This window comes from Peromyscus eremicus, chromosome 13 (assembly GCF_949786415.1).
Source record: "Peromyscus eremicus chromosome 13, PerEre_H2_v1, whole genome shotgun sequence".
Classification (NCBI taxonomy): Eukaryota; Metazoa; Chordata; class Mammalia; order Rodentia; family Cricetidae; genus Peromyscus; species Peromyscus eremicus.
Genome location: NC_081429.1, coordinates 37,897,796 through 37,916,193, shown reverse-complemented (window position 1 = coordinate 37,916,193; position 18,398 = coordinate 37,897,796).

The window sequence follows — 18,398 nt, the reverse complement described above, 5'->3', positions numbered from 1 at the left end:
CCAGGCAATATGTTTGGAGTGTGTTGTAAAGGACAAATCTACAACTAAAAAGGAAGTGGAAGGCTGAGCCTGTAGCAGTGATTTATTATCTCCAAGTTGACCGAAATGACACATGTAGTGTGTGTCCCAGGCCAGAGTCCCCAGGAAGCAGACTCATCTGTAGGTCTGAGTTGAGGGAAAAACTCTCAAGTTCAACTCCTATGAGAAGGGAACAGAAGCAAGCCTGGGCAGTGGGGGAAAGTAAACCAGATGGCAGTTAGACCAATGGCTATGGCTGGATTGTTCCTTCTGAGTTGTCTAGAGTTTGGAAGAGTGACACCCTTAATACTAATATAGGCCAGTCAGAGATGAGCTATGGTAAGTTATGACTTCATGGCATCTAGGCATCCCTTCTGAAGAGATGCTGAATTTCCTCAAGCCAGAGGCAAAGCTCACTTGTCCTTGACATAGTTCCCAGCTGTCAAACTCCTGCAACCCAGATGTGTTCCTTATGTGGCTGTATCTGGTTAGCCACCTCCCTATGGGGCAGCTAGATACAACCTGCTCAGTGCAGGCCATGGCGTGTGTCAACTGTACAGATATGCCCAGTGAACATCTATTATGATTTAGATGTGAAATGTCCCCCATAGGCTCATGTGTTTGAACATGTGGTCCCCAGTTTGTGGCACTGTGTTGAGGGGTTGTGGAATCTCTGAGACATGGAGCCTTGCTGGGCAGGCCTTGAGGGTTATAACCCACCTCTGGTTCTGGTCCAAGTTCTCTGCCTCCTGTCTCCCCTCACAATGTGACTGGCCACAAGCTCCAGTCACCACAGAGCAAGCCCACACTCACCCAGCCATCATGTCTTCCCCGCCATTGATGGACTGTATCCTCTTAACTATGAATCAAAATAGATTCTTCCTCCCTTAGGGTACTCTGTCAGATCTATGATCACAGAAATGAGAAAAGTAACTTATCATTCTTAATCATACTGTGATCCCATTGAACTCAAACCTACTTGTCATAACTCCCAAATCAGAGCCTGTTTAGATAATGTACTATATCCCAAGGATGCATTTATCCTCAAATCATTCTCTCTACTGGCTCATTATATGTTTCCCAGATGTCTGTCATCTTCTCATTGGGCCCACATGGTTTTGCTGCCCTCTTTTCTCTGGGCTCTGTAAGTAACAAATTGCTATTTTTCATGTTTTGATGTACTTCCTCCTTTGTGTCTCAACCAGCTCACACACACCCAAAACTCATTCTCCTTCCCATCAGGACTCTTCTAGAAAATGACTGCCTTTAGAAATAAATTAAACACAGGTCAGACAAAAACTACCACTGTAAACAACACTTGTCACAGGCATTAGGTCTACCTGTGGATTAAGCAGTATCATGTGAAAGGCAGTTAATTAACATCAGTTAATGACACCAATAGCATCTGGAAGGACACAGCCTCAGTCTTGTGGTTCAAGACACAGAGTCTGATGGTTGTGTTAGTGACCTCAGGGTTTAAGTAGCAATTCTGCACAGCTACCTTCCATTTGCCTCTCTGGATCTGCTCTCTACCCCTCTCCATTCTCCTTTCTGCTCTGAGAGGCTGACCTGTACCAGTGACATCAGCAGGCTCCCTGCCCTCCAGCGCCCACTTGGCTTGGCCAACAGCACTCTGGCAGGAGATTAGAGGGAGAGGAGGGTGAGGGCAGGGAGCCGCCAGTTCGCCTGGCTCCCTGTCTGCAAGGTCACCTTGAGCTGGAGCTCGGAGGCTCCCATCCAAAGCCTTCCCCCACAGACCATGATTCTCCGGTCTACTAACTGTTCCTGATCCTTCCCCTTCTAGCCTGGGTGCCACTAACCTGAAACTCTGCTTGATCAGCTCTCTCTCTGTCTCTCTCTGTCTCTCTCTGTCTCTCTGTCTCTCTGTCTCTGTCTGTCTGTCTCTCTCTCTCTTTCACACACACACACACATACACACACACACACACACACACACACACACACACACAATTCTGCTGCACCTTTGAGAAGACTCCCTTAGTAAACCCTCTCTGAATGGTCCTATGTTGGAAGCGCTTCCTCGGGTTACCCAGATTTGGCTTCTTCTGTGTAGAATGTACTTTATCTCACTACCCTGTGAATCAGATAGTCTCGCCCCACCTTAAAGATAAAGAGACAGGGGCTCAGAATTGTTGTAATGGCTCAGTCGAGTTCCCTATTAGCAAGACGGCGTGTCAGTTGACTGGGATTCACTGTCTACCTCGTCTTAGTTAATACCCTATAGTTTCCCTCAGTTCTTTCTCTTTCTCCGCAACAGCTCAGGGAAAGACAGAATTGTGAGACTCAAGGCCAGAGAACACAGCAGTTTCATGGAGATGGAGGTGCTAGGTGAAGGACATGTGCAGAATTATTTTTCATTCCCATGTGGGATTGGGAGACAAAGGCTTGCTCTCTCTCTCTCTCTCTCTCTCTCTCTCTCTCTCTCTCTCTCTCACACACACACACACACACACACACACACACACACACACACACATTCTATCTTGCCCTATCCAGCCTTCTGGAAAGCTTAACTTTCTCTTCTGAATTTCCCTTTCTCAGTAGAAAACTAAGCTATTGCAGAATCCAGATCTGACTCAATCAGCTGCCTGACCCTGGGCAGGTCATGTGATCTCCGAGACTCCGGTTTCACTATCTGCATAAATTAAGATGGGTTAACAGCACGCACCGCCCAAGCCTCTTCCCAGGCTGTTTCTATGAGCCCCTTGTTCTCTGGGCTCCTCTTAACCTAAAAACAGACACCAGTCGTGGGGCTGAGCCCTCCCACTCTGCTCTGACTCTCATCCCTGGGAAAAAGCAGAAGCACTTTAAATGGGGCTATGCACAAAGCCTCACTTGTTACCACTGAAGAGCCCCCTCTGAATGCCTTCTGTAGCTCTGCTGTGAATCAGGGATGCCGCTAAGTCCGAATAAGAAAGCGAAGATATCAGTCCAGTTTGCTTGGCTCCCCAAGCGCCTGAGATCTCGGTTCTCACTCCCATGCAGGGTGGTGCCTCTGTCTTGATGGAAGGCATGTACGTGTCGGAAACACCTTTTGTCTTGGCTTGCCTACATGACCCTAAGTTATTGAAGCATCCAACCCAGCAGCCAGCCAAGGACCAGATACACTCAGAGGCTGTCATCACTACCCCAGAGGGACCCCACTGTGTCACCTCCCTTTCATGCTTCGGCTCCTCCTCGACTATGGAGTAGGAAGTGGGACCTGGCACCTACTGCTAATCCAGCCACTCATTTGGGGCAGTTCACTTCCTTTTCTGAGTCCTCGTTTTAATATTTGTTAAAGTAAGTAATGGGACCAGGCATAGTGGTGCTTGCCTATAATCCCAGCACTTGGGAAGTGGAGGCAGAAGGGCCAGGAGTTCAAGGCCATCCTTGGCTACATTGGAGTTGAGTGCTACCCAAGTTGCATGAGACACTGTCTCAAAATAACTAAGAAAGAAAATATTAGGTAACTGCATAGCATTACCATTTCTAGATCTTTCTGTAGCCTTTAGGAATGAATAGATAGATTTGGATAAATGACATCTCCATATGGGCTCCCTAGAAAACAATGTTTCGGGGGAGACTTAAATATTAATCGTTTACTTGGAGGTTCAGCCCCAGGGCAGCCGGGACAAAAGGGATGAGATTCAAAGAAGAATGAGAAGTGAAAGTAGTTATCTTGTCCACCTGACGTCACACACTATGAAGAAGCCCAAATCATATCGAATGCCTCTACACGAGATTTCTGAAGTGAACAGACTCTTAGAAGAAAACTCGGGATTTATTTGCCGGCACACTCCCCTTCCCTGGCTACCACTGGTCATGCTTCACCCACTGACATTTATCTCTCCTGCTCTTCCGGGTTGTGTCATCTGAACCACAAGTCACCAAGGGTAGGTGTGGTGGCGCCCATCTTTAATCCCAGCACTTGGGAGGCAGAAGCCAGGGGATCTTTATGAGTTTAAGGCTAGCCTAGTTTACCAAGTGAGTTCTGGGACAGCCAGGGCTACATAGTGAGACCCTGTCTCAAGGAGAAGAGGAGGAGGAAGAGGAGGAGGACGAGGAGGAGGACGAGGAGGAAGATGCAGCAGAAGCACACAGTCATTGTCAGGTCCTTTCAGAAATGTGATGCTACATCCCCATGGGAAAAGCTGTAACCAGTCTGGCAAAAAAATGAAAATATTTTCCGGAGACTGTGTCTTGCAATCTATGAGACAATCGAAACAACTGACCCCAAAGAAATGGGACTTTCTCCAGGATTCTCATGCTGGGAGAAGGCAAGAGTAACAGCCAGAGGAGGAACTTGTCTCCTGGAAAGAGATTTCACATGGTTCTAAGGACTTATCAGACCATCTTATCAGAGGAGACTGCAGGCCACACAGTGGTGGGCGGAACCACATCTTAGCCAAGAGTGCTTAGATATGCACATCCTTGGTGGACCCTGAAGACAGGCTTGAGGGACCTCTTTGTCATTCTTCACAATGTGTCCATATTGAATAAATCTCCCTGTTCTGCTTTCTACTTTTAATTTATCTCTTTTAATTATCTTATCAAGGATGGATGACCAGACCCTACTTACGGTGTAGGTTGTGAGCCCCCCAAGTTTACTAACAGAGCTGAGGGTTTTAGTATTCAGATAATCCACCTCTCGCAGTGACATAGTTTGGGGTCACCCAGAGCCCATGCTCCTGGCTGAAGGAGGCAGCTAATCAGTTGGGAAACGATGAGGTTTAAAAAAAGTAACAGAGATACAGAAACTGTACATAGCACAGACGGGTTCCACTCTGTAAGTCTGGAAAAGTGCATCTGAGGAGAACTCAGGCATGATCAGTCAAAAACTGGGTTCTGAGAAATTGTCTACACAGGTGAGACACATTGCCCTGACCTCAGGGAATGCACACTTCACTGCTGAGGGGGATTTAGAGTCAGGTGATTGGGGTAAAGGAAGCCTTACAGAGATCATCGTGAGTGGTTATACTTTCCTCCCTCCTTTACTTAGAGAAAAATAAAACCCAGACTTGATCAGATTCACACAGGGTGTCCATGGCAGGACAAGACCCAGAAACCCAGGCTGTCAGTTTTCAAGGCAATGCTTAATTGACTGTCCCTCTGTTCCGGGACAGAGCTTGCTGTGTTCTGAAACAGGAGTCCACTAACAAGGTCCGGCGGCATCAAGACCTGGCCCAAGTGACATTGCTTAACTTAGTACAAATTTGAAGCAGATCAGAATGACATGTGTTGACAGGGACAGGGGTAAAAGGAGGGAGGAGGGGGGTGTCAGGGAACTCTTTGTAGACAACCTATTTGCTAAAGGGAGCCAAGAGGGATCCGTTTAATTGAAGTTAGAGATATTTTAAGAAAGGTAAGAGCCCAGCTGGGGGTTCAGCCAAGAGGTTTTGTTTTGCCTTTGAAAATGAGACGAGTTGAACAGGATCTGTACGGATAAGCTGATAAAAAGGCCCTTTGAAGTGGACAGGAGTCTTTTTATAGCCTCGGAATAACTTAGCCCAGGATGAGGGCAGAGAGCTGCTCTCATTTACAAGCTCAGAAGGCGCTCAGCCACCCTTTCCCCTAGGGTTTCTTGAGTTGGCCATGAAGAAATACTGGCCTGGTACCTTTGTGTTTCAGAGAAGATAAATCTAGCCCAGAGGTAGGTCCTAGAATGCCAGTGAGCAGACATTGGGAGTGGGGGGAGCCATAGGAGTTAGAACCACACCGGGCCCAACTTGTCCAGCATCAAGCCTAGGAAGTGGACCATGGGTTAATCTTTTAAATGAATGGAGATTTTTCTCAGACTTTCCAAGGAGTAATCTCTCTCTCTCTCTCTCTCTCTCTCTCTCTCTCTCTCTCTCTCTCTCTCTCTCTCTCTCTTCTCTTTCTCTGTGTGTGTGTGTGTGTGTGTGTGTGTGTGTGTGTGTGTGTGTATTGAGCCCAGCCTGCCCAAAAACTTGCTATATAGCAAAGGAAGACCTTGAATGGCAAACCCCTGCTTCTATCTCCCAAGTGTTAGAATTGTAGGCATATACCATCATGCTTGGCTGTCGGGAAGTAACACTGATAAGAATTATTCTTACAGGTTGTTTACTCTGTGGCAGAGGCCGAACATAAAATATATATTTTATTTTTAACAACCCTAGGATGTGGGTGAGTGGGTATTATTCTCATTTTGGTTGTCCATTCTACAAAATTGATGCTTACTTATGTATAAGCAAATTTAAACAACTAGTTTTAAGCTTAGACCATCTCAGGCTAGAGCCTAGATGTAACTGCCAGCTAAGGGGGAGTCACTGTGGCCTATGGAGCTTTGTGAAGGGAAGTCCTCACCCTAAGATGATTAGACTTCAGTTCTGAACAACTGAGCAACGCTCCCTAATGTCTGACTCACCAAAAAGGGCAGCATCTCCTTTGCACATGGGAACACTGGCCAAAGCTTATCCCTGTATTGAGCCCACACCCCAACCCTGCATTTTCCTTCATTTGAAGACAGAGGGGAAACCTGAGGATTGGAACCAGTGATAACAATGCTCTTAGAAGGAGGGGCCTCTGTGGGAAGCTACCTAAAAATTGTTCGCCACCATTCCTCAGTCCCATCAAGAATATGGATGATAGGGATAAGAAATTGGAACCTGCACTGCAGGAGAATTAAGTTCAGCCTTACATTTCAGTACCGTGTTAAGACTATGAGCTTTGGAACCCCAAGTCTGCCCTATTGTTCCTATAACTACATTAAAACCATACTATCTAAAGTTATAAAGGGAAAGAAGTTAGGACATGTTGGGTTTAGTCTAACTCCCCAAAAGCCCACCTGCCCGCAGGGTCTCTTGAAGGCATCCCGCTCACCCTCTGCATACCCAGTCTCTCATCTCTTAGATGAGAGGATTGGACACAGCTGATTTCCAAGATGCCGTCTCCCCGGTCTTATTCTGAATCTTAGCAGATTACCCTTGCCTCACACACCAAGGAGACATGGCATTGGGAAGCAAATTGGGCAAAGATCAGAGGCCAAGTGTGGGCATGGAACTGGGCTCTAAGAAGGGAACTCAGAGAGGTTTGGTCATGAGAGGACTAGGTGTCACAAAGAAGAGCCCTTCCCTGGACCCTAGAGATGCCATAAAAACCAATGAATCACCGCATTCACCAGGAGGAAGCTTTCCACTTCTCTTTGCAGATGGATCCTTGACTCTGGAGGCCTACAGAGGTTTCCTCCTGCCTGCTAGGTAGAAGCTCAAGCACACTGGTCCCCAAGTTTCTCCACAGAGGACACCTCTGGCTCCTTCCCCACTGTGGAAGCCCTAACGCACTACACTCCATAAATATGTTCAACGATTGAATGTTAGTTTAAAAAAATTAACAGCTAAGGAGATGCTAACCTAATTTGATCATTGTATATTGTATACATGGATCCAATTATCACATTCTCCCCCTGAATGCGTACAATTAAAATAATAACAATAAATAAAAGAGAAATCAAGAAAGGTATTCAAAGGAAAAGTGCTGGAATTTCAGGATGCATTAGAGTCTCAAGAGACTTTTAAAATTTTTATTTATGTTCTGGGCATAGGGCATGTGCTAATTGGCCTAACTCTAACTATGAAATAAATTGCTGCCATCATTATTTTATTCTCTGAAGGAGACAACCCCAGGTTAGCATTTCAAAGGAGAATGAGTCATTGAAGACACTTGAAAGTACCTGGTAATTATTTCTTTCAAGAAAATCCCTAACTTTGCAAGAAAGGAGAATTATCGTCAACTGCCCATTAAGATGAAAAGCCAAGCTGCCTAGGCTGCAGGGAGGTCCAGAAGTAATCAGTTTACCCCTAGATGTCATCGAAGGCTTTCCCCACCAAAGGGCTTCCCCACTTTTGCATTGATTCTGAACCCCTGGAGAAGAGCAGCAGGCTACATGTTCTGTTCTTTCTTTAGTTCCACCTTCCCATGGTCCAAGAGGTAGCAAAAGGGTTCTTAGTCATCCGTGGAGTCAACACAGATTAAGAGACCAAGACTTCCAACCTGTCCAAGTCAGCCATTACCTGGCCACTTTCACCTGTGACTTCCAAACACATGTGGAATTTTATTTTAATAAAATCACATAAAGAATTCTGATGTTTAACCAAAGACCAATTCCATCATATAGGTTTTTAACATTTATTTGATATCCCATTCACTTGTGGAAATACTGAAGAGAAATAGATGACTATAAAAATGAGCTGTTAGACATCTGGAGCTCATGGATTCCAAAGTAGAGTCATTTTATGGAGGATTCCTTATTTTTGTTTTTAAAAAACCACTTGTCCCCTCAAGGCAATGCTTCTTAGAATCTAGAGTAGGGAAAAGGAAATTTATTCCATAAATCCCCTTGCTTGTGAGCACAGATGGAGAATTATGTAGTAGAAGACAAGTCAGGTAAGTACTGTGGCCCAAACTGTGTTCCATCTTTCCAACAGGATTCACATGTTGGTGAACATCTGGAATCTCTAAGGATGGGATTACTTTTGGAGATAAGACACTGTAAGGACACACCTTCAATGAGAAAAGACTGTGTGAAGACATGAGGAAGCACCACCCCTCTGTAGACCAAAGGTCCTCAGAAGAGGCCATCTTACCACCACCTTGATCATCAAGTTCTAGCTCCCAGATTATGAGAAAGTGAATTCCTCTTTCTGAAGTCTCTAGTTTTGTGATGTAGATATTGAGCCAACCAGTGGTGTTAGTGATGGCAGTTGGTGGACTCAACAGAGAGAGTCCAGTGGCCTTTCCTTACTGCCCCCTTTGCACTCCACTGAATTTAGCTTCTGTCTACAAGGGAGGGTCCAGAGCTGTGGGATGATTCCCATCCTACTGTGTACTCATGGGACTCTACAAGTAATCAGATGAGATTTTACTGGTATATGGGTGTGCAGTCTTATGCTGAGTCCTCCAAATGCCCCAAACTGGACTTTACTCATCAAGGAGGTATAATGACATCTTTGTAAGTCTAGGGTGACTTTAACAACTTACTTTTTCATTTTGAGGAGAAGAGAATGAAAAAAGGAAGGATGAAGACAGAAAGAGGGGAAAGAGAACAAGGGAACGGGGAGGCAGAGGAAGAGCCAGCAGACAGATTGAGGAGGGATGCTGAGGAGAAAGGGAAGGAGCAGAGGGAGGAAAAAAAGGAAGACGTTTCCAGATTCTTGATAAGCCAAAACAAACTACAGGTCTAGGTCAACCAAAACACTTCCAGACTGTCTAAAGGAAGAGATCGAAATTGCTTTGTAGAAGGAATAGTCAGTGGTCCAACTACAGAGGAGAAAGGATGGGATTTCCTGTAGCTGAGAAAACAAGAGGAAGACAAGTTCCACCCAAAGTCAGAAGCCCTAGAGAAATTCTCAGATGGAGCTCCCTCCATAGTGGGCCAGGGGCTAGTGTTAAAAACTGAAATTCTGAGAGAGGGACAAGGCTCCATGGCTAAGAAAGTTGAAATTAAGTTAACAATGACATAGTGGGTGTATCTTCAGAATAATTTTCTTTCCCATATCTCCTAGCACAGCCTGAAAGAACATGCAACCTAATAAAAATGGCAAAAACACTCACAGAAATGTAATTTTAATACATCCTAGGAGACGAGGCTGCAACATAGATTTTGTTGTCTGTCTCAGTCAGGGTTGCTGTTGTTGTGATGAAACACCATGACCAAAGAAACTTGAGTAGAGAGAGTTTATTTGGATTACTTTTCCATATCACAGCTCATCATCAAAGGAAGTCAGGACAGGAACTTAAACAGGGCAGGAACCTAGAGCCAGGAGTTAATGCAGAAGCCATGGGGGAGTTCTCCTTACTGGCTTGTTCTTCATGAGTTGCTCAGCCTGCTTTCTTATAGAACCCAGGACTACCAGCTCAAGGATGGCACTACCCATAGTGGTCTGACCCTCCCCCATCAATCACTAGTAAGAAAATATCCTAAAGGCTTATCTGCAGCCCAATCTTATAGAGGAATTTTCCCAACTGAGGCTCCCTCCTCTCTGATGACTCTAGCTTGCGTGAAGTTGACATAAAACTAACTATCTAATTTTTTTTTTTTTTGGTTTTTTGAGACAGGGTTTCTCTGTGTAGTTTTGATGCCTGTCTTGTCCAGGATCTCACTCTGTAGACCAGGCTGACCTCGAACTCACAGAGATCTGCCTGGCTCTGCCTTCCAAGTGCTGGGATTAAAGGCATGTGCCACCACCGCCCAGCTCCAATAATTTTTATTATATACATCAATACAAGGATAAGGACAAGTCCCATTCCATCCCTTGGATGTCGTAGACCCATTTACATCTACTGAGTCAGTGTTGCCTCTGACTCCTTCTTTATTCAAAGCTCAGATGTTTTTCCTTGGGCTCAGCCTCCTCCCACCAGCAAGCCAAATCACTTTCTTCTAGGTCCTTCCTCCCTCCAAACACTTTGCTTCCTAAAACAAAGACATAGTTAAACAGGGAGGTATTAGTGGTACCCAGTGTCAGTGCTGAGTGGGTAGACTGCTTTCAATGGAAGCTGGTCCTCATGGGATGCCTCATCCCCCTATTTATGGCGACTAGCTTCTCGTCTCACACTCTTTTACCACTTTCATCTCCACAACAGCTCCAGTCTTGCCACAAAACCAGGAGTTCCCCAGAGCAGAGGCTCTACCTGCTTCTTGATTGGCTAGCTCCGGAGACGAAGTAGATGGTGCTGACCACAGGCACCCAGGATAAGTTACAAGTCAAAGTGATGGCAGCTTTCCTTATTCTTCCTTTCTACATGTGAGAACCTGGGTTGTGAGTAAATCCAAGACAGGCTTCCGATGGGAACCATGGGTTTCAGGTTTCTGGGAGAGAACTCCAGTGCCAAGACCTCCATCCTGTGTGTGATCCTCTTACTCTAATTTTCTATCATTGCATCCTGTCTGGTTGGACCCTGAAGAGAAGAGCGCCATGTCAGAAGGCACAGGTTTCTGTTCTACTTGCTAATTGGATGCATGGCGCCTTCGATACCAGAGATTGGATCCTCTCACAGGCTGAAGACAGGATTCCTGCGCTCAGCACTCTTCAGCTCTAACTCTCCTCAGTTTTCTGAGTCACAGTCTAATGAGCACAGCCATCAGAATAGCACTTGTGAACACAGCCATCCACAAGACCTGGATACAGCAAAGGAGAAGCCAAAGGAAACAAGAGGGATAATCAGTTGAACTTTAAAGAGGAGGAGGTTGTCAGTTCACCCAGGCTGAGGCTGACCTGGACAGGTTCTGTGCCCCCAGGGCCCTGAGCTGTGTGGGAGGGGTAGTGAAAAGACAGAGATCCCCGATTAGGATTTGGCCTCCAAATCTGCCCTAGTAGAAGCTTAGGGAAATGAGAAGTTAAAAGTGTTCCTGCTTGGGGACTCCAATAAGAAAGCAAGTCACCCAGACTTCCTTCTATCAAGAGAAGAGATGACAGCAAAATGGGATGAGGCAGGGGGATTCTGGATTGAATCCATGGTGCCCAGAAGCTGAAAGCCACCTTCACTTCCAAGGCTAGAAAAGCCTACAAATGATCAACTCAGGATAACAATCAGAAAAGCAGCTTACACACACACCAGCATCATCATCACTACCAATATCTATCTCTACAAATGGTTCAACACCCCCTCCTGCTTGAAAGCTCAGCTGGAGTAGAAAGCCAGGAAACATACGTGGCATGCAAGCTGAGTTTTTCAAGTAGTAAATAGATTCCATGTGGTAAAAGAAAGGTTGAGGAGACAGATTATTTTAGGATAAAAGGGAAGGAATAGGTGTGGGAAGTTTTTATCTGAGTAGAAAGGTCAGCAAGCCAATCCAAGATGTGGTGTACCAGGTCAAGAGTGGAGCTCCATGCCTGCCCTGAGGGGGTAAATATCCCATGTCATGGACTCCTACACATGGAGTCAGGAGTCTAAGTCTTATTCCCACCAGTGCGGCTGTCTCTTTGTGGGACTCCAGATCTCCATCTTTAGCACAGTTCCCCTTAATGTAAATTGTGGGTTATAAACCACGGTGTTTTGTAGATCTTGGAGAGCAGGAATGATAGATAATACCTGAGCCAAGATCTCCATGCCTTCAGCATGGAGATGTAAACTGGAGCCATGGAACTAGACAGAGGATCAAGAAGAGCAAGCCTGGGGTCATGAGTGGCTTTGAGCAAGGCAGAGAGAGAGGTGTAAGAAATGAACACTGAGAAGGAAGGACCCAGACATAGGAGAGCCATTAAAAGCTTAAGCTAGCTGGGCGGTAGTGGTGCATGTGGGGGAGGTGGTGGTACCTGCAGGATGGTGGTGGCGCATGCCATTAATCCCAGTACTTGGGAGGCAGAGGCAGGTGGATCTCTGTGAGTTCGAGACCAGTCTAGTCTACAGAGTGAGTTCTAGGACAGGCTCCAAAGCTACACAGATTAAAACTTTGTCTCAAAAACAAAAACATAAGCCAAAAAAAAAAAACCCCTTAAGCAAGGGGTTGTGACAAGGTAAGCAATGATATCAAGCAGAGTTCTTAGGAAGTTAGGGCTGATCCTTTTCATTACTGTGTATCTCTCTGAAGACAAAGACAGACAGCACAGAACATGAGCATCAGAGAACAAGACGCATATGACCCGAAAAATCTCTCCTTGGGGGTAGAGGTGGGGACCATTTATTGGAGCTAAAGGAAATGGTAACGCTTACCCATTCCTTTCTGGTGGCTTGTTGTGTAATAATGGGCACACTTCTCTTCCCTAGCTACAAGGCAACATATACCCAAGTCTGTAATAACTTGGGTTCAGAGGGTATGGATTATGGATCCAGTTAGTCCTGCGCAGCTGGTTCCAAAGAGGAATGTGGAAGCAAAGTGAGGATGGCACATTCGTCAATACGCAGATCCCCTCCTCCCAAAGCCTGCACTGCCTTGAGCCGGACAAGGACTTAGAAGGTCATTTCAGAAGAATCACACCGGTCACTTGAAAATCTTTCAGTACGACAACACCTAAAACAAACTGCCTCCAACTGCAAATACTTGTGGAGAGCCCTTTGAGTGCAAATCACTGGGCTGGGCCCTAGGAGAGGTTGAAAAATGGTGAAAGCCAGAAAATCAAGACCTAGCTCTCCACCCTGCAGGGAGGATGGTGTCTTTCACAGTGACCCCCTCAGCAGACCATGTTGTCATCAAAAGACTGAACAAAATGCAGCAAGGAACCAGTCTGAGCTCATTCATTCTGTACCTGAGAGGTCAGGAAGAGTTTTACAAAGGACGTGCCATCTAAAAGATCCTGGCAGCTAGAACGGATTTGACATTCGGAGGAAGGAAAAATGTATTCTAAACTGAGTGGACAGCATGAGCAAAAGTTTGGCAATGGAAAAGTGTACTGGATAAATAAGTTGACGATCTGGGACCCCAGTCAGTAGTCAATACAAAACCAGGAGATGCTTTTGAGCAAAGAAGTGGCCTAGCTGTAAATGTTTGGCCAGGAGGTATGGGAAAGGTAAAAAGAATTGAGGAAGGAAGACTGCTTGGAAAATTACCAACACAGCCCAGAAATCACCAAAGTTCTATGGAACAAGGAAGTGTTGAGTCTGAAAATAACAAGAGAAAGGAGAGGCACCACGTGATCCCATTTGCATGTAGACTCCAAGAGTCACCTCACGAAAATGGAGAGTAAAATGCCGGATGCCAGAGGTCAGGGAGAGGCTAGAAATGAGTGGATGAAGAGATCAGTCAAGGGGTACAACATTCTAGATAGGTATGAGGAACACATTCTGGTGCCATAGTACTGAGTCACAATAACATTGTGCATCTCAAGAGAGAAATGCTTTAATATACTTAATGCCAATTGCCAATTGCTCTGATTTGATTACTGTACTTCACATGCATGCATCAAAATATCACAGTGTCCTCCATAAATCCATGCAATTGTTATGAATTAAACAATAGTTCAAAGAAAAAGATGGCCTCAAGGCTTTCCAGAATGTGCCAATAGAGAACACAGAAGGACTTTGGGGTGGGGGCGAATCGAAGATAAATTATTTTTCACCAATTGACTCTGTCACACAAGATAAGTACTAAGAGCAGAGGAAAAGAAGACTCATCAGAAATGAGTCACAGATCTGTGTTGGAGGTCAGGACAATGTGACTTTTACAGGGGTGTGGTAGAGTGTTAGATTCCAAAAGTAGCACATAAGGTTAATGTTGGGCAGAGGCAAAATGACCTTTGCAAGTCCTTGGAGAGATGAAGCATCGATGATGTGATCCGGCCACACCATGAGATAGGATCCGTGGTATCTACAGAGATAGAGGTGCCATCTGAGACCAAAGACAAATAATGTCGCAGTCCGTGCTTGGGACATGTTACGAACAAAATTAGAAGCTGTTTCCTACTAACTACACAGTAAATCCACCCCCCCTACCTCTCCCTCTCCCTCTCCCTCTCCCTCTCCCTCTCCCTCTCCCTCTCCCTCTCCCTCTCCCTCTCTCCCTCTCTCTTTCTCTCTCTCTCTCTCTCTCTCTCTCTCTCCCTCTCTCTCACCCTCTCTCTCTGTCTCTCTCATCACACAAGATAAGTGCTATAAGCAGAGGAAAAAAGATTCATCAGAGATGAGAGAGAGAGAGAGAGAGGAACAACTAAGGAATAGGAAGTCTTATTAAGAGGGGCTTCAATGAAGGAGGGCTTTCCACAGTGCCAATCCTGTAACTAGGAAAGAGGTGTGGAGGAGGCCTGTGATGAAGCTGAGACCACAAGGCTAAAGAATATGCCGAAATGTGAAGCTCCAGAAATGATGAAAATGGAGGCTGGAATAGAAAGGTGAGGGGAAAAAAGTAAAGACATTGAAGAACATTCTTCCAGAAGTTTGCCCAGGGGTGAAACAGGGGAGGGGGAGACTATGTTTGCCTGGGGCAGAAACAGAGATAAGGAAATGCCTAAGGGCATCAACTTGTTAGTAAAATAAGTTATTCAGTAATACTAATAATAACTAACATGTATCAGACATTTACTATGCACACTGTGTGGTTTAGTTAACCCTCGCTGTACATCATTAACCCCCTGTCATCAATCAAAAGACACACTGGCTTGGAAAAACCAAGTAGATATTCTGAAGTCTCACAGCCATTCAGTGGCATCGCTCTCCTCTGTTTGGGCAGAGAGAATTCTGGGTGCTACATTCCTTAAAAGGGGAAAAGTGATGGTTCAGGTTTCCTATGGTCTGCCTTGTTATCCCAGAACTTAATTATCGCATCTGTGAAAGGCACTGATCAGAGATCATCCAGGAAAAGGATTCACAAATCAATTACCCCCCAGCCCACCCCATCCTTCTGTGTGGCTGTTTAGACATTACTGAAAGACTCTTTCAGGATGCAGGAGCTACTGTGTACCAACTTCTTTCTACCACATTGGAAACTGGGAGCCTCATGGAAGAGACAAGTCCCAGGCATCTAAATTCATAGAAAAGAAGAAAGTTGAGGAGAAAAGGAGAAAGGGGAAAGGAAACAGCTCCCTGGAAGCACGCCTGAGATGAGCTGGGGGGCTGGAGGCGACGAAAAGGGTAGGCAACGGGACCTACCCGAGGAACTTCCTTGTCTACAGCATAGTATGAAGTGAGTCATTACAACTGAGAAATAAGGGTAGCATTGGATAAAGAAACTGGGCCACGGACTTTAGAAGTCCGGTCTTGGTAACTCCAATGCTGCGGTACATCAGCACATTGCTCGGTGAGCTGGTGTTAGGCCAGGCAGGTCGTACGGTTCTGCTGGGGAGATTCCTCTGACATAAAGGCAGCACCATGCCACAAGGGCTAGGCTTCAGATGACAGGAACCCTGTGAGGGCTGAAACGGGCCGTGACGGTGATCACACAGACACATGGGACCTCAAGCAAGTGTGGCATTGCTCCAGGGAAAACCTGAGAGGATGATGCAGTCTGGGAAGAGGGGTGCAGGAACATTCTCGAACACGGAGGTGATAAGAAGACAGCTTCGCCAGGGAAGGAAGCATGAATGAGAAGAGCGGTTTGTTCTGCATGAGTTCTCTGGAAGGAAGTGGATTCTAATGAGCTAGAATCCTAAAGGAGACAAGCTGATGTCAGTGTCATAGCAGAGGACAGGTAGGATAGAGTTCTGCACCATAAGCATCAGCAAGGATGAGCGCTCAGATCAACCGCATGAGAGAGGGAAGGCATAGAGCTGGTTTGAGAGGGTAGACTATTACCTAGGATTTCTAGCTTAACCCAAGAGCACATTGGCTTAAAAGATGGAAGTTCACAAAATCCTTTCATAGTCATTTTCTTCATTTTTCTGCATCAGTCTCTTAAATGCCATTTCTTTAAAGAAAGAACACAAAGAGACTGCATGTCTTTTCTGAGATCCAATAAAGGGCTACGCTGTCCTCGGACCTAGGTCTCTCCCAAGAGTCCCTGGTTCCCATCTTGGTCTTAGCAGACTTTCCTCATGTGTTCTCACTTACTGTGAAGTGAATGTGGACTGTGTCAGTGGTACATCTCCTTCGCCTACTCAGAAGCACAAAGGAGCACAGAATGCAGAACACACCAACACAATCCATACGAAGAGCAAATCCCCCCACTCCCTGTTAGGATGATTTTGTTAAGAGTGATTCGAGAGGATCTGCAATGGGTCATCCATGTGGCTGCCATGACTCCCTACCGTGTCCCTGATAGACACACACTCTCCCTATTAGGGACTGAATAGGCAGACAGCTTCAAGCTTTCCCAGGACCTAGCAGCTGCACCTTTCTCTGAGTGACTCAGCCATGAGACAGAGTCTAGGCGGAGCACCTAATTACACAGGCCAGGTCAGGCTCAGGAATAAAAGCCCCTCTACTACTGGGCAGCTGACTGCCCTCTAAAGTGTCAGAGGAGACAGCCTTGGGCGATGGGCTGAGGACTCAAAGATGGCACCTCCTTCAACTGTCCTCCATCAAAGGCAAGCTCACTCTACAGACCAGGAGATGTAATAAAGGGTTTAATGGAGGTTTTATGATGGGCTGGGAGGATGAGACTTGGTTATCCAATTGGCAACCTGCTCTGAGAGACAAGCAACTCTCTTTCATGTGGCAAGGCTGACATGTTTAGATCATGCTGGAGGTGGAGGGAGCAGAGTTCTGGAGTTTTCTCAGCTCAGCAGAGCCTTAGTGGGAGATGCCCAGGCAGCTCAAAAATGGAGCTGCTCAGCCAGCCCCATGGGAGGGCTAGGCTAGTGATGAGAAGAGGTCCCGACCCATAGAGAAGACCCTAGCTCTACTTCTTATCCAGATGGGACAGAGACCCTAGCTCTACTTGTCATCCAGATGGGACAAAACGCGTGCACATGCACACACACACACATACACACACACACATACACACACACACACACACACATTACACCACTTGGGGTGGCAATGCCTCCCCCAAAGCCCTAAACTACCTAACCAAAACCCCAGTACCAGATATGGGAAATCTCCTTTCAAATTGTTGGCCATGGGATTCCAAGAGAACCACAGACAATATAAGCTTTGCCATTGCCCTTCTCCGGCTTCTGAAAAAATAAGGTACAATCCTACCCTGAAGACACCACATGGTTCAGCATAAGACCTTGAGGAATCCACTTGGATCTGACCTAGCAGCCTCCTCCCAGAGGCCAAGCTCTCATAGATGTGAAGAAGCTGTGCAAAGCTGCCTAAGGAGAAAGGCAATCAACACTCCTATCCAGCTGTGCCTATGAACCACAACAAAGAACAGAATGGCATAATGGTCTGAATGGTGCATTAGTGGCACTTACGCCCTGGGGGTAACCAACACTCACCCAATTGGGCTAAAAGCCCAATCAATAGGGGGTGGGGTGGGGATTCATGCCTGATACTGTAAACTTATCATACTCAACCCTTTCTAATGAGGCCATTGAACCTAAAGGAGGATCTACCTCCTATTGCCATGTTCATAAACCAGTATAATTTCTAATGCTTATCCTTATACCTACAAGAAGTGCAGCTATCATATCTAACCAAAGAATCTTCTTTTTGTGGCAGACAGAGATCATTACACAAAGTTACAACTGGTCAAAATACAGAGAACAGCTAAGAACGGAGTGCCTCTACCCAAATAATACGTTTAAAATAAACCCCTTACACTTGCAGCTCAGAGAATGTCTTGGTCAGTGTGTTATTGCTGTGACCACAGCAACTCTTATAAAGAAAAGCATTTAATTAGGGATTGCTTGCAGTTTGAAGTTGTAGTCCATTATCCTCATGACAGGGAGCATGGTGGCATACTGGCAGACATGATGGTAGAGAGGTAGCTGAGAGTTTTACATCCAGATTAGGCAGCAGTAAAAGAGAGACACTGGGCCTGGCTGGTGTGGGCTTTTGCAACCTCAAAGCCCAACCCCAATAACATGCTTCCTCCAACAAGG